General features: G+C 33.6%; 1 protein-coding gene across 14 annotated transcripts in view; it reads right to left on the reverse strand.

The window, feature by feature from the left end:
* BAZ2B (bromodomain adjacent to zinc finger domain 2B) overlaps positions 1-16,010 on the reverse strand; it is a 297,477-nt gene that overhangs the window by 227,970 nt on the left and 53,497 nt on the right. For all 14 annotated transcript variants that reach the window (XM_072961031.1, XM_031678464.2, XM_031678462.2 and 11 more), the window contains exon 3: positions 6,077-6,441. The gene's annotated coding sequence lies outside the window, so the exon portion shown is untranslated. The remainder of the gene's footprint in view (positions 1-6,076; positions 6,442-16,010) is intronic.

Genomic DNA, 16,010 nt, shown 5'->3' on the forward strand with positions numbered 1-16,010 from the left:
ATCTCGTAGGAAAAAAAACCCAAAATCTCTGCAGCATACTCAAAGTCCTTCTGACAACCTAATACTTTCTTACTTCAGCCAATCAGATTGTCAGACTTCACCTACTAGAAGACTTGCATCAAGCTTGAAACATTTAAAAACATCAATCATAAAAACAAAGACAGGACACTGAATTATACAGTATTAACCTCCAGGGTATGCATACAAAGACCTTAGATTTATTTATGTCCCAGCGAGTTAAGAGCTTCAGTACACCGTTTTTTACACCAAACTGACTGCCAATTTGATGAACCTCTCTGCCCTCAGCAGGAGTGCACTGTCTTTGATTAATGAGTGCATGCTTGTGGAAAAGTGTTAAGAGGAGAAAACAGAGGAAAAACACACAAATATGTCTACACATAGCTGATGTACCAATGCAATTATTATCTGCAAACCAAATGCTCCTTTTTCCTTACATACACATATACACACAGTTAGTAAAGGTTCCGATCTACGTATTACCTTATTATAATATCTAACACTAAAGTTTTATTTGAAAGGCATTAAAGAATCAAAGTATAAGTCAAATTTCATAAATTATAAAAACTATTTTAAAGCATTAATTTGATTTTAAAAAACAAATTAAAAACACCCTATCTTACACAGTAAATTTTTAAACACGTGTGATAAAAAATGTATTTTCACCTCATATTCTTATAAAAGCTATTCATTTAAAAAGCTCAATGTTTAACTTAGCAATATCAGGTCTCTTAAATATTTTACATCTCCAACTATATTATGACTTGCCACAAATCACATACCATTCAAAACAGATTTAAAAGTCATGTACATTCATTTTAGTTTAAGTTCCATATGTAATTGTAAATTAATTAGACATATTTATTGCCCATAATTTCAAAGTTAATAGGATCAACAGAAAAATTTATGAATGAAAGTTTAAACTTTTTATGACTCTTCTGTTTAGAACTGCTTTCCTTTGAAAAACCCAATTCCTACTTAAATTAAAAATTCCTACTTAAATTATGAGATGGTTATTTGCACTACAATTAAAATTATGTCATCTCTAAAAATGAGTTAAGCATTAAGATTCCTTTTTAAAAAGTTTACATTTAATATACAACTCAATTTACCATTTAGTTTATATGAACATTGCCATGACACAAATATTTTATTAGTAAATATATTTCTCAAGAATTTAACCATAGGCTATGATAAGAGAATAGTTTTCTTTTTAAGGAATTGTATGGTGATTACATTAAAGTTATATAAAAGCATTATTACCTGAATATAAATTTTAGCTTTAGTCTCAGTACTATAAAATTTATTTTAAAGAAAAGCATCTCTATAAACCTAATGATTTTAGGAAATCATAAATCTAGAATCATTCAGCAGTATATTATGTTTAAATTTGTTTACATTATGTAAGTTCTTTTAATGAGATTTAACTCAGCAAATTATTCTAATCATCAATTTCACATTTTGAGAATTTCTTTTAAAGGCACACTACTTTAAACGTTATGAATTTTGTGCTTTTTGAAAAATTGTTGGTGTACTTAAATATTTAAAAATTAAAAATCAATAAATACTGGAACTAGAAAATATCGCTTAACATAGTGATAAGCTACATTTTATCCTCAAACTCATCGTCCTAAAGTTTTCTTGAAGAAATTTTTTGAAATGTGGTTTTTTTCTGTTGAGATTATCACTCTTTATTCTCCCTCTTTCCTATCTCATCTCCCACACACACACACACAAAAGGCAAATAATTACAAAAAGTAGAAAACACTTAGGTACAATGGGATACCTGACACCATTTTAGTACCAGTTTGATAGCTGAAACTATCAATAAAAGTTATCACTATAATAAAAATAAAATTTCAAATTTAAAAATCATTATATGACTACTAGCCAATTATTTAATGATACTTTCACCTCCTTATAAAGAAAAGTAAATCCTAAACAGCCATTTTCCTCAATAATTCTCTTCTCTTCTGATTATCTTCTGGAACAAAAGTTTAAAGAAATGTTTAATCAAACAAAATCAACATTTATTAAATAAAGCACAATCGTTTTAAAATATAAAATATAAAATATATAATATATATATTTATATATAAATATATAAAATATTTAACTTTATATAAATCAAAAACTTCTACAATACTGCCATAAGTAATTTAATTAATCCCTCAGAACATCAAGTTTATTAAAAATAATTAAACCTTGATGAAACAATTTCATCTAGGGGTCAAAATCCCCACATTACTTTGTGCTAAATCATCTTCTTTTGGTAGTTCTACCTAAGGACTAGGTCAAAAACTCAGAAACTACAACTTAAATCTGAGAAATCTTTAAACCTAAAAGTAATCAAGTTCTAACACATACTTTCACTAATTCAAGGAAATAAGACTGAAAACATGAACTTTCATGCAACTGTGATATCCTGTATCTTGGATGTTAACACAAAAGTAGCAACAAAGACATTAACAATTGAAGTTCAAGCTAGGAGTGACTGTTCTGTTTCAATTCAATGACACCACTAATGGCTTCTTAGCAGCTCCATGAAATCAACCAGCTGTCAAGTTGATGCATCAGAAGGAACAGTTATGCACTCCCATAAGAAAAAGCAACACATCAGGATGTTTGGCAAAACATCTGCTCCTTTACACTGCAGTTCTATAATAAACATGCAAACAAAGAAATGGGAGAAAGGGCAACAGAATTAACATTCCAAGGTTTCCATTACAGTCTCATATGCATTTTAAAATAAATGGCTTATAAAATAAAAACAAATTTCTGCCTAGTTGAATACTTTAACTTATTTTAAATCTTTTGAAAATGCTAAATATAATCACCCAAATTCTTCTAGAAAGGCAAAACCTACATACAAATCTTTCCATTTTGAAAACTGACAGTAAACTAGTCACCAAGCAAACCTTACCATTACGTTATGAACAAAACTAAAAAATTAATACTAAAATATATCCTTCCTGAATTAATATGTATTTAGTAACTCATGACAACAGTATTCTAATAAATGCATTTCCAAGACAGATAGTCTAAAAATATTTTTCAGTAGTGTTTGAAAGAGTAAATGCAGCTAAAATTCAGCCCTAGTTTAACATGTAACAGTAAATACACTATTCTCTGCATTTCAAAATATGTATCTACTTCTACTTCTCTCCAAAGCATTATATGAATACAAAAATATTAAGTTCTCATAAATAACTTCTAGTTTTTAAAGCATACAATTTGATTTCCTAAAAAAAAAAAATAAAGTCTTGTCATTATGGGCTTAAAGTAATTTTACATTCAACCATTCATTTCAAACATTTGTAAGATCTTTTTTCTACTTGAAACTTACAAGTACCTCAATGTGTCTAAATTATTGATTATGCAGCACAGTGACAATATGTACAGTGTTTACAATAGGTGTGAGACATCAAACGTACTTAACTACCATTTTCTTAAACTGCTTATCCTCTGTTGCTTGCCATTTATAATCTGCCAAATCTTCTAGTCCTTTGTTGCATGTATAATTTAAAACCATCTGTTCTATGTGCTTTTAACTATTTAAACATTTTTCACCTACCTACAATTCACATAAATGGCAGACATTCAATTCAGTCAAGCTTTCTATATAGCATTTTACATCAAGCAAATTCCTAAATAAATAGCATAGCAGGTAACACCAAATAAGAGTGCTATAGATATAAAAACATACCACATAACAACGTAAGTTTTTATGTGTTAGACAAACCTTTTCAATGTACTCAGAATTGTTTCTATTAGCTTTTTTTTTTTACTTAATTGTAGTCAATGTTTTTCCCCAACCCAGAAGACAAAGAGAATGCAAATTAAATACAGACAGTTTCATGTCCTTGTTAGAAGTAAACATGCTGCCTGAAAATGACTACAGGAGACAGAATTCCAGTTTTCCATTCAATTTACAGTGCCTCTTAGTCATATACCAGCCAGTGTATCATTAAGTTTTGTCACGTGACCAACCGAACTTTAGTGAGGTGAAGAACTATTTTAGACAAGCATATTAAAACATGTTTTTTGTTTATCTTTTTATAATGGCAGACAAAGAGCATGTAGCTTGATGTTATAAAATATATTTTAAAATCAATTCTGCCTTTTGAATACTAACTACATTTTTACCAATCGTTTTACTTAGTATCTGCTACTAAATTTTTAAAGTATCCAGTATCTCCAATATTTTCAATAGTTACATCTTTTCAAAATGTAAAGAAATATGTAAAAAAAAACATTTATTTACAAAAGGGGATCTAGGTCATCTAAAATAAGTATATGTAAATATTAACCAAGCTGATTAAAGAAAAATCCACAGAAGAAAGTGGAGTAAATAAGAAAGGACATACGCTGACTAAAAATGACATTTGAATACAATAAAGAATAAAAAAAAAACATGGAGACAAAAGCTAGGTGAATACTAAAGAACACTATAAAAGTTTACACCATTTTTGGCACATAATTTTCCACCTGTTACCAAAACATAAAATCTGCAGACACTGAGGCTTCATTTTGAGAGCAGAACACAAAAATAAGCAGCACAGCTTAATGTTAACCTGTAAGTTACATGGTACTTTACATGGTCCCTTACAACAGGAAAAAAATTAAGCGAAAAATTTACTCCTGGGAAAATTCCTCGATAAAGTTTACATGACGTCACTGGGCCCCCTGAACATTCCCTAAACTTTGTCTTACCCAGACACACTTTTTGACTTTCTAAGGCTTCTTTTCATTCCTTAAAAAATAAAAAAAAGAGAGACTTGGGAATAAAAATTGCCCAAGATGGCGAAACGCTTGTTGTTTAGAGGGCAGGGGAAAAAATGGAGGATATTGTAATATACACAAAGGGATAAATTTCAACAACTCGGCCAAGGGCTGCAGCTGCTTCTCTCTTTATAAGGAAGCAACACACAAAAGATAAATACAGAGGGAGAGAAAAGAAGGGGAAATCTCCCAAACAGCAGGGCCAGCTCTGACTCTCCAAACACTTCCTTCGTTTCCTAAGTCTCAATTCTGGGGTTCGTGGAACTACTTTAAGGGGAGAGGAGCCGCAAAAGGGAAGGGGGGAGGGGGAGCGACGAGAAGATTAAAAGAGCTAAGAAGAGTTGCGAGCAGGAGGCAGCTCCCGGGGAAGGACTGCTAGGAGACAGACATTACTGTAGGAAAAGCTATGCTCCTCTGTGTACTGAAACAGACCTTCCCAGGTATCTGGATCTTTTCCCAGTCCCACCTGCCCCCACTCCCACGCCACCCCCCAGTTCACTTTCTGAAAACTCCAGAGCTCCAAGATACTCTGGGAGAGAGAGCAAAAGAGGCCCGAATTGCGGGTTGGGGGGGTGGGGGTAGGTGCAGCTAATCAGTCCTAGAGGGAAGAGGGGGCGGAGGCAAAAAAGGGCAGCAGTAGGCGGACTGGGGGGGTGGGGGGTGGGGGTATCTTGAAACTACCCCGGCGGGGATGGGGGGAGCAGCGGATATTCCCGGGTAGGAACCTCGATCGCAGGAGTGCCAGAGGTTGTATTTTGAGAAGCCAAACTGTTGGCGGCGACCTGAGCGCTGGAAACCGAAGGGAGGAAGAAGGAGACGCGAAGCCGGGGCGGCCGAGCAGGGCGGCCGGCACAAAGGAGACGGACTCGCGGCGGCAGCGTCCGCCCGCGCCGAGGGAGGCACGGCCCGCGGCCCTGCTAGACCGAAGTCCCGCACTGGCAGCTAGGAATAAAGTTTACATTCTCCTGAGACCGCACACCCCACCTCCCACCCAGGACCGCACATCTCCGCGTCTTCCTCCCCTAAACTGCACTCGGGACCCCGAGCACCACCCCAGCCTTCCAGCCAGCACAACAAAGAGACACACGGACCGGCGAGGGTAAACAGCCGCGGCAGGGCGAGCAGGGCGGGCAGGGCGAGCGCCTCGAGATAAGCAACTCCGGAGTATTCCCCGCTCGCAAGAGCGTAGTTTCTCCTTTTCTTTTCAACCGGCTTTACAACATTTGGAATATTCATCCTCACCCGCACCCCTCATACCCGAGGATTTTAAACTCACCTTTACTTTCGAACTGAGAGTTGCAGTGGATGCGATTTTTGTCTTCCCCAGATGGTTGAAGGTTATGATTTTTGTTTTTGGAAACCCCACCGCCTCCTTATTTCTGTTATTATTTTTGCAAGAAAAGTATAAAGAGAGTTGGAGTGGAGGTGAGATTTGTGATCGGGAAAGCCCTGGACTCCCTCCTTCTCCGTCTTCCGCCTCTCTCTCTCTGATTAGTTCCTATCCAGCAGCAGATTGAAGCAGGAGATGATTCTTCTCAAGGTTTGTTCAGCAGCTTCACTTCTAGGCGAAGGCTTCATGAACCAAGTGACGTCAACCAACAAGGCTTCTCTCTCTCTCCTCTCTCTTAACAATGAAAGTTGCTGTTAACAAGGGGAAAAAGAGAGAGAATTGTTTATACCATTTCAGTTCCAATAATAAATGACCTATCAGCTCCTAAAGTAGCCAAGGGAGGGAGGGGGTTGCTTCTTCCTCCTAAAAATACTGTAGCTTTGAGTTTGCACCGTTCCTTGTCCCAGGAAAAAGTTAAGGAACTCAAATGTTTTGTTTTGCTTTTAAAAGTAGAGAAGACAGAAAATAGGATTGAAAACGTAATTTTAAAAAAAGTACACTGGCGGATAGGGAGCATAGATTAACCATTTACACCTGAACTTTTTTTGTCCGTAAACTCAGAATTCGGTTGAAGTCTAAAAGCCAACTAATTTAGTATGCCAAGAATTCGTGGATGTTTGGAACTCAAAATAAAAAGCAGGATGCAAAATGGTCTGGGGGTTAAGACGCTACTACCCTAACACGGGCAAGTTAAGTTGGCTGTAATGTTTATGCATTTTGTTAAAATTTAAATAAAACATTAAAATAGTAAATCATTTTAAAATTATAAGTTAAAACTGTAAAAGGTAACCTCATTAGTACCCCCCACCCCAATTTCTGAGATGGCAAAAAAAGGAGGATAACTAATTGTAGGAATTAGGAGACTTAAAAAAAAACAAGTTAAGGCTGGGTAACCCATTGCTCCATCTTTAAACTACACAGGAGGTATGTTATTTGTCTACCGCCAGAATCTCTTCTAACTCTGTTTTTCACCCTTCCATATTCCCCCACCAATTTCAACATCCTGAAACCAATAAAGTTAAACTAAAGGTGAAGTACACCTCATTCCCTCCTACAGCACACCACCCCGTAGGCTCCCTAAAAATGATTTTTTTTAAGGCCTTAATCTCGGTAATGCTTTATTACCAAAGAAGATATATAATTAAAATTTTTTCATTGAGGTAGTATGTTCCCCCTGCAACACATTAAAGTCTCAAAAGTTCGTATGATTTAAAATTGCATAATTTAATTTTCAGGATGAAGATCAAGTGAAAGGCAAGCTGTAGAAGAATAATTTGACCATATATGTATATTTTGTACATGCATGTGTGTGGATAAATGTATCTTAAAAGATGCTATTGTTTTATGTTTCCTCTTCAGCCACTGGCTGTGATTTTAATTGTGCTGGAGGATCTTCATTAGTATTAACACATGGGGAGATTTCACAAAGCTGCTTCATTAGGAAAAAAAAAAGCTTGGCAGACTAGGTCTTTTTGCATGCGCTGAGAATGTCAGCCTTACCTCGGTCATTTGTAACATAATAAGTGCAAGTACAATGATTGCAATGCAGGAGCACTGGGGGAAGGGCAGAAATACTGCCTGTCTAATAGGGATATCTGAAAAGAAGGCTGCTCATTACATAGTAAAATGTATGCTAAAAATTAGTGAAGATGATGTCTCAGGAGACTGATGCTAAATAAATTAATGTGCTGATATGTTTTTAATTATTATTTTTGTAGTAGTTTATTTCATTCTCAGGAATCACATTGAGCAGCAAAGCTGTGCTAGCACTTATTGATTTTTTTCCCTGCCACATTCCCGGAATACAGATTTTAATCATTTCACTACACCACACTCAGTAATTTCATTAAAAACTGGAACCTTCCATCCCCAGAAAAGCATTTAATTTCAATGACATACAATTTCTCTCTTAGCAGAAAACTGTCTCTACAGTAAAAGCTGGCCTAAGGTTCAAATGCATAATTTAATCCTGAGTTTTCCATGCTCTGCATTCCTTTGAAGCTATAATTTGAGTAACTACCTAATAACTGTAATAAGGACAATAATTTCCTTATAATATATTATTAACTCATTTTTAATTAGCTCAGAGGCCAAGCTCTGTACATGTATGCCTGGGTGAACAGTTCCACAATATCAAAATTTACTATTAATGTTCCAGAAGAAAAATATAGATTACAATGTAAGTATGGAAAACTAGCATTTGGATATTACTTTAGCATAGTAACATGCAAAAAAGTTCATGCATTTTTATATAATAGTGGTCATTACTCAAAACAGTATTTTAAAATACTTAGATGTAAACAAGGCAGCTCACTGGTATTTTTATATATAAAGTATTTTAATATTAATATTTCAACAAGCCATTTCTGGCATTTTGCCTAATCACTAGCATTACTGTTGAAAATATTCAATTTTGAAAGGATGAAAAAAAAGGCCTAGATTCAAGTTGTCTCAATTTTCATAAAGAATTCCCTTAAAACATTTCTCTTAAAGTGGCACACTGGAATAAATTGAATAACTAAGGATATATCTTTTACTTAAATATTTTAAACAGTATACTGCAAAGCATGGTTCAATTTTTGGTTCCAATAATATTTTGAAATAATATGCATTTGACGATGGCACATGGATTTCCCACACAAGTTTCATAAAAATATGTAATTTACATTACTTAGTTTTTAGGAAAAAAAAAAACCTGTGGGGACAACTATTTGACATAATAAAACTCATTTGGTAATTTAAATTTGGCATATGTGCCTAATCAATAGAAAAGTGATATGTAGATAATGAAAGTGATTAACTTATATAAAAATTCACATTAAAAATTCCTGTCATTCCCCTAGGTGATTTTAGAACCAAAGTTCAAAAAAAATTTTAAAGACTGTGTGTGTGTGTATAACTTCAAATTGGAGTCATAATAACACAAAGTTGTCTTTTCCTTGGTTGAATGATGAAGTAACATAACTAAGACTTAGTGTCATCAAAAGTTGGAATAAAGGATAAAAGTGGTAATAATGAAGAACTTGATTTTGGTGTCTTTAAAATATTTAAGAACTATATTATCATCAAAGGCTCTTCATACAGTTTGGAAAACATTTTTGCAACATTCTCACAGGTGAAAACCGCTGAATGGAAATTATTAACAAAATAGTTGACAAATGAAAAACTCACACAGATGATACCTAAAATTCATAAAATGAATTTATGTATTTCAATTTAAAAAAAGCTTCAATTTTTATATTAAAATATCTTTAAAATAATTTGGTTTTATTTGGCAATAATTAATTATCCAATTTATACTTTTAAAAGTGATTTTTTAAAATAGTGATATACTAAAAATTTTAAACTGGATTACTCCAGTATTTGATATCCACTTACTAAGAAGTTGAACTTAAATTATTTTTTAATATGGTTCTTTCCCTTTTTTTCATGTTATCACACTTGATTGTTTTAGAGATGACAACATAGTCATAGAGTTGAGGGGAAAAAAAAGAGAACAATTACAAGTTATAAAATAACTTGTATCCCATAGCACCTAGTCTTCTGCTTAAGATCATCATCTAAATTAGTACTTGATCAAGTACAGAACTGTAAAAGAATTTAATGATCGAACAGATCTTTTCCAAAATTACTGTTAATTAGTTCTGAAATTCTATATGTTACATACCTATTCCATAAACTAATTATTCCACCACTATAGACTATATTTTTGCACTTTCCTCCATCAAGCATAATCTATTTTTAAGACCAAGACAGAACTTTTTAAATAGGTAGATATAAAGATGGACAAGTATCTAATTTACCACTATAGGTATTGTACGTGGACCTTCAAAGAGTAAGAAATTACCACGTACAGAGAACAAAGTCTAGGCTGACTACAAAAAGCCAAACGAATGAGAGAACTTAATAGTAGGACAAGCTGGCCACTGTCATGTCTTGTTTCTGTTTCAATCGGTACAGACTAATGAAGCTTTATTTGTTTTCATTCACTGAACAAACATTTGAGTGCTTGCTATATACTATGCACTCTGCTAGAGGCTGGAAAAACATGAAAAGCTCACGTTCTGGTTGATGTTCAAAGTGTGAAATTCCTGGGAGATTAGAGACTTACAAAAATCACATTATAAAGATACAAATAATAAGGTTTTGCGAGAATAAAGAGGATGGGGCAACTAATTCTGACTGGGAGTCTGTAAAAAGCTTTATCAAAGAAAAGCCATTTGAACTGCATCTCAAATGCTGAGAGCTTACCAGGCAAAGAAGTAGGGGGAGGGCGGTGCAGATTCTAAGTGAAAGAAACCTTAAGTTTAAATACAAAGAGCTACTAGGTCTGATGTCCATCCACGAACGAGAAATTCAGTGCAACTGGAATATTCAGTGTGAGGTATGGAGTAACAGGGACAGAGGAGGAAAAGGAGACTAGGACCTGAAAATGAAAGGACTAATGTACCATGGTTGAATTCATCCTGAGAGCCAACAAAGGTCAGCTAAGAAGTGACATGATCAACCTTATTTTTAGGGAAAGACTGCAGTATAAAGAAACGGCTTCACAGCCTATGAGAAAAATGGTTTAAAAAAATAGTGGTATTAGAGGTTTAAAGCTAGATATTTTTCAGGTAAAATGTGGATTTGGTGATGAACTGAAAACAGAAAGTTAAGGGAGAGGAAGGACTAAAGGAAAACCAGAGAAATTGCTGGCTTAGAGAACTAGGTAAATGCTGGAATAATTAAGTAAGGTCCAGAATACATAAGGGAAAACAAACTATAAAGTAGTCTGGAATTAGAACTTGAATTTATGCTTTATAGTCATTTTAAAATGGGATTATTATAATCAACTGGAGAGCTTTTTAAAATTTACATACCCAGGTCAAATATGTAGAGGCAGAGTAGGTCTGGGGTGGGGGCCAAGTATTTATTTTCTCTTTTAAAAACTCTGACCATGCTTCTGATAAAACACTGCTGATTAAGAACACTATTACAAGCGCAAGTTGATTATAAATTCATTTGGAATAAAAAACAAGAAAAACCCAGAAAACCCTGAAATAGAAGACCTTTGGGAGTAGGTGGAGGGTATCATATCAGATACTAAAATATGCTATGAAGCCTTTATAACTTAGCAGTTGGCATTGGCACGTGAAAAAAAAACAGACCAATAAACAATAGAGAATTGAGAAATTGACCCAAGTGCATATGGAAATTTAACCTAGATAAAAGATACTTCTCAAAACAGTGAAGATGAGACGAACTTTTTCATAAGTGGTGTTGGAATAACTGGGTAGTCATAAGGAAAAAGATGAATTTGGATCTATTCCAAGAATAAGTTTCAAAAAGATCAGATATTTAAATATAAAAATTTGAACCACACCACACAAGTACTGGGAAAAATTTGGGGTCAATTCCTCTATAATTGGAGAATAGGGAAAATGTTCCTAGCAATGGTCAAAACTAGATGCAATAAAGTAAAATATCAGTAAATATCAATACATAAAAAGGTTTTGTATGGCAAAAAAAAAAATACTGCAAATAAGTAAAACGACAAATGAAAAACTGTGAAAAGAATCTGTAACTTACATAAAAGACACTTTAATAACCTACATATAAAGAGTATCTAAAAATGAGTAAAATAACAACACCCTGATAGAAAATGGCAAGATATATGAACAGACATTTCACAGAAAAAGAAATGCAAATGTCCCTTAAATAGAATTATTCTCAACCTTGTTCATAAGAGAAATGCAAATTAAGAATCACTGAGATACTATGTCTCACCCAACAAATTGGCAAAAATCCAAAAGTTTCACAACACAGCCTGTTAGAGAGGCAGTTGTGGGGAAAAGGAATACTCTCAAATATTGCTTGTTAGAGTGAAAAATAGAAAAACCCCAACAAGAGAGAATTTGATGGTATATAGCAAAGTTAAATATGCATTTATTTTTTTGACTAGCAAATCCCACTTCCAAGAATCTGACCAACACTGATAAAAAATATAAAATAGGTATGTAAGAAGTTATTCATTGAAGCATTGTTTCTTATAGCAAAAGTCTGTGTGAAAATTAATAAAGAAAAACCTCACTAAAATGGAGTCCGAAGGCCAAATGAGGGAGCTCTCACCCATGTATCAATCAAGGTCCATACAGATCCAACAGGAATCTGTTGGAAAGAGGCATACTGTGCACCTTCAACTGGAAATGACACTAGTTTACTACCAATGCCAGCAGGAGGAAGAAAGATCTCTTCCTTGCCTGGCAACACCTCAGCTAAGGGGAGACTGTCACAATTCAGCCAATTAAGAGCATTATAGTATGAACTTCCAGTTTCCTCCAATGGACTTTTTGTTTTTCAAAGCCTCTTCCTACTTCCTCTTCTCCTTTATAAAAGAGCTGTTTTTCCTTTGCTTTATCGGACTTGCATGTGGTTCGCATAGTTGCGTGTCCTGAATTGCAAGTCTTCGCTGCTCCCAAATAAACAAATTTTGCTGGTAAAATAATTGGTTGTTTATTGTTTTAGGTTAACATCTGGAAATAACCTAATGTCCATCATGGGGAAATGGTTGAATTGTGGTACACACATACAGTGGAGTACTATGCAATTTTTAAAAAGGAATGAGGAATGTATGTAGTAAAAAGTAATTCAGTCAACTTGAGTGTATACTGCTAAGTAAAAAAAACCAAGGTGGAGAAAACATCTGTGGTATGCTACCATTCATCTATATATTTATCTCATTTTAAAATTATTTTTTAAATTAAAAAAAATTTTTTGTAGGGGGTAGGTAATTAGGTTTATTTATTTAGTTAGTTTTTCAATGAAGATGCTAAGGATTGACCAGGACCTCATGCATGCTTAGCATGCGCTCTACGCCCTGAGCTATACCCTCTGTCCTCACTTTTTTTTAAATAAAAGGAAGTAAAAAACTTAAAACACACAGTTACCTGTAAAAAGGAAGGGAAGTAGGGTAGTAAAGATAGAATAGGAGGAAATTTTCTCATAAAACTTGTTTTGTAGATGTGATTTTGGAACCATATAAAATAAATTACATAATTATAAAACAAAAACACATTAAATTTTAAAAGCAATCCCATCAAAATGAAATAAATGAACTTAACTGTATATGGAGTAAGTGGCATAACCATACAGCAAAGAAAATTCTAGGTAACTTTAAACACAGTAATTTTTTAAAACCACATACAAACACAATTTAACAGTATATTCCTCATAGGATTTAAACTAAGAAAATGAACTTTAAAGCAGCAACAACAAAATAGGAACTTTTATTGTTATCACTAACCATAGTTTTGTGGTATTAACTGGCAATGCTATTGTCATATTACATGTATAGTCTGAGAAGAAGTAAATGGATCATTAAGTTGATGTTTTTGGTGTGGGACAAAAAAGAAACAGATGTAAAATCAATGAGTTTTTTACATAAAAATTCTGTGATCATGAATTTGAACTGGATGTGTTAGAATGCCACTCATTACACATTTTATATTTAAAAATATACATTTCTTAGTTCTGCCCACTGTAAATGCCTAAAAACGGTGACCACTATAGTAGCAACAAGCACACACTTATGTATCCAATTATGGTCGCTAAACACCATTTGCCCCGAAATGAATTCCTTGAATAAAAGGCTGAGTCTAGACTTGGGATAGGAAATGTCCAAGGTAAGTCTATCATGCCATTAAGTAAGAAAACTATGAAAGATTATTAGGGTCATGTAAAAAGGACTTGAGAGTCAATTTGAAGAAGCCAATTTGAAGTGGCTCCTACTGGCCACAGATGAGACAATCTGAACTTGTTAAGAATAATTTCAATGGACTAAAACATAACAAATATATCTTAATATATGAGTTCATAATGATACTTAAAACCAAAACTATTGTTCACCTTTGAAGAATGCTAGAGAACCAACTCATTATTTTGAAAACCGGTAAATAAAGAAAACAAATTAAGACTTTATTTGATATTTCCTATCTAATGTACCTTAGAAAACCTAATTTGAAATTGTGTTTATATGTTTGTATGTATGTGTATTGTATGTATATATGTATACATACGTACATATGTGTGTGTACATATATATATCTTTTTTTAAAGTTTTAAAATGTTATTGGTCTATACTAACAGTTATTGTGTGCGTACACAATTTACCTGTGAGTTTCAAGACAGAAAAAATACGAGGAAATATGACACTATTCTTATCTGGTAAGAAAGTAATCAATTTATTAAGACAAACTTAAAACATTGGAGTAACATATCAAAGTTTTGAAGCACTTTTATAGGCAATGTGTAGACATCATTTGTATGGTCTTTCTCATAGCAATCCCCATAAAAGTCAAGGGCATAATAATGAATATAATTAAGTTGATTGAATTAACTCAATTAACAAAATGTTGCTCACCCAAGTCAGTCACATAAGGCTGTGCAGATTATGCACGGGACTGTTCTAGGGGCAGCAATGTACTGAATCCTACTCATACAAGCACATGGCAGTCAGAAGTTAAATTTTCAGGAATTTTGAAAGCTGGTTGCTAAACACAGCTACTCCCAAAAATAAATATTTTCAAACTTAAATTGTATTAAAAACAAATAAATACTCACAACATATCATTTCTTACTTTATTATGGTTTAGTATCATCGATGTCCTTGAGGCTATTAATGTCCATTGCAGTATACAGAAGAAATTGTATAGTAGTGTGCCCATCTCTCCCCCAACTCTATTATCAGTGATATCACATTGGGAACTTGAAATAGATCACAGTGGGAATGTTAACAACACTACCAATCAGGGCATAAACAATATTTTGTTGATAGTCTAGACTTAAGAAAGTAATGGAAAAAATGTTAAACTAAATTTAAAGCGTTACATTGAAATAGCACAAAAATAGGAAAACAATAACCTTCTAATATTTCAAAACTATCAACAAGTTAGTGAGAAGTCACATCATTGATAAAAAGTAAAGTCATTTCATTTTCATCTTACTCTTTTACTTAGGCAAAAAAATCAATGACTATGTATGTTGGAACTACATTCTTCGACAATTGCACAACTATAGGTTGACTACAGATAGGGCTATGGAAGAAGAGTTGGTATAAAAAAAAAAAAACCAAAACATTCTATAAGAATCAATTGCCTATATGGATTTTACAATACAGTATTGTATATGTTATTATTTGTAAATTGTATTCATTTTTATTCCCAGAAAAATTTACCAGCATACCTATGTTGGGGAGGGCCACCAATCACCAGCCTTTGAGGAATGCACTGTCCAAATGAGAGATGTAAATATCCCAAAATATCTGATATAATGTGATAAATACTCTAATAGAGGTAAAGGTATCCAAAGTGAAATGATTGCACATTAGAAGTGGTTATTTTTTCTCGGTGGAGATGGAGGAAAGAGAATACATATCCTAATTTGTGAAAGAGTCCATCTCATAGTAATTAAGTCTTCTTTGCATTAAAATTTGTCCTAATATATTATTTTTGGCATTAAACTTCGTAATAATTTAGTCCTGAAAGACATTTTTAAGTTCTTCAAGGTACTGAAACATGTCATTTGGTCACGTCCTCTGAAATCACAGAAATGGTCTTTTTTAGAGTCATGAAGAAGTATTTTTATTTCATACTTGATTTCAAAAATTCATATGACTACCTTCCCTTTTGACAGTACGTTTCAAGCTGGAAAACAAGAGGTTTGCATTCACTGCTCATTTATTTTCACAGCATTCTGAAGAATACACCCAAGGACCAACATTCAATCATAGGCACAATTTTCACCATTTCCTTTAAAAACTGAATCAAGATCAAAGTCCATA

Source organism: Vicugna pacos, chromosome 5 (assembly GCF_048564905.1).
Source record: "Vicugna pacos chromosome 5, VicPac4, whole genome shotgun sequence".
In the NCBI taxonomy this organism is placed as follows: Eukaryota; Metazoa; Chordata; class Mammalia; order Artiodactyla; family Camelidae; genus Vicugna; species Vicugna pacos.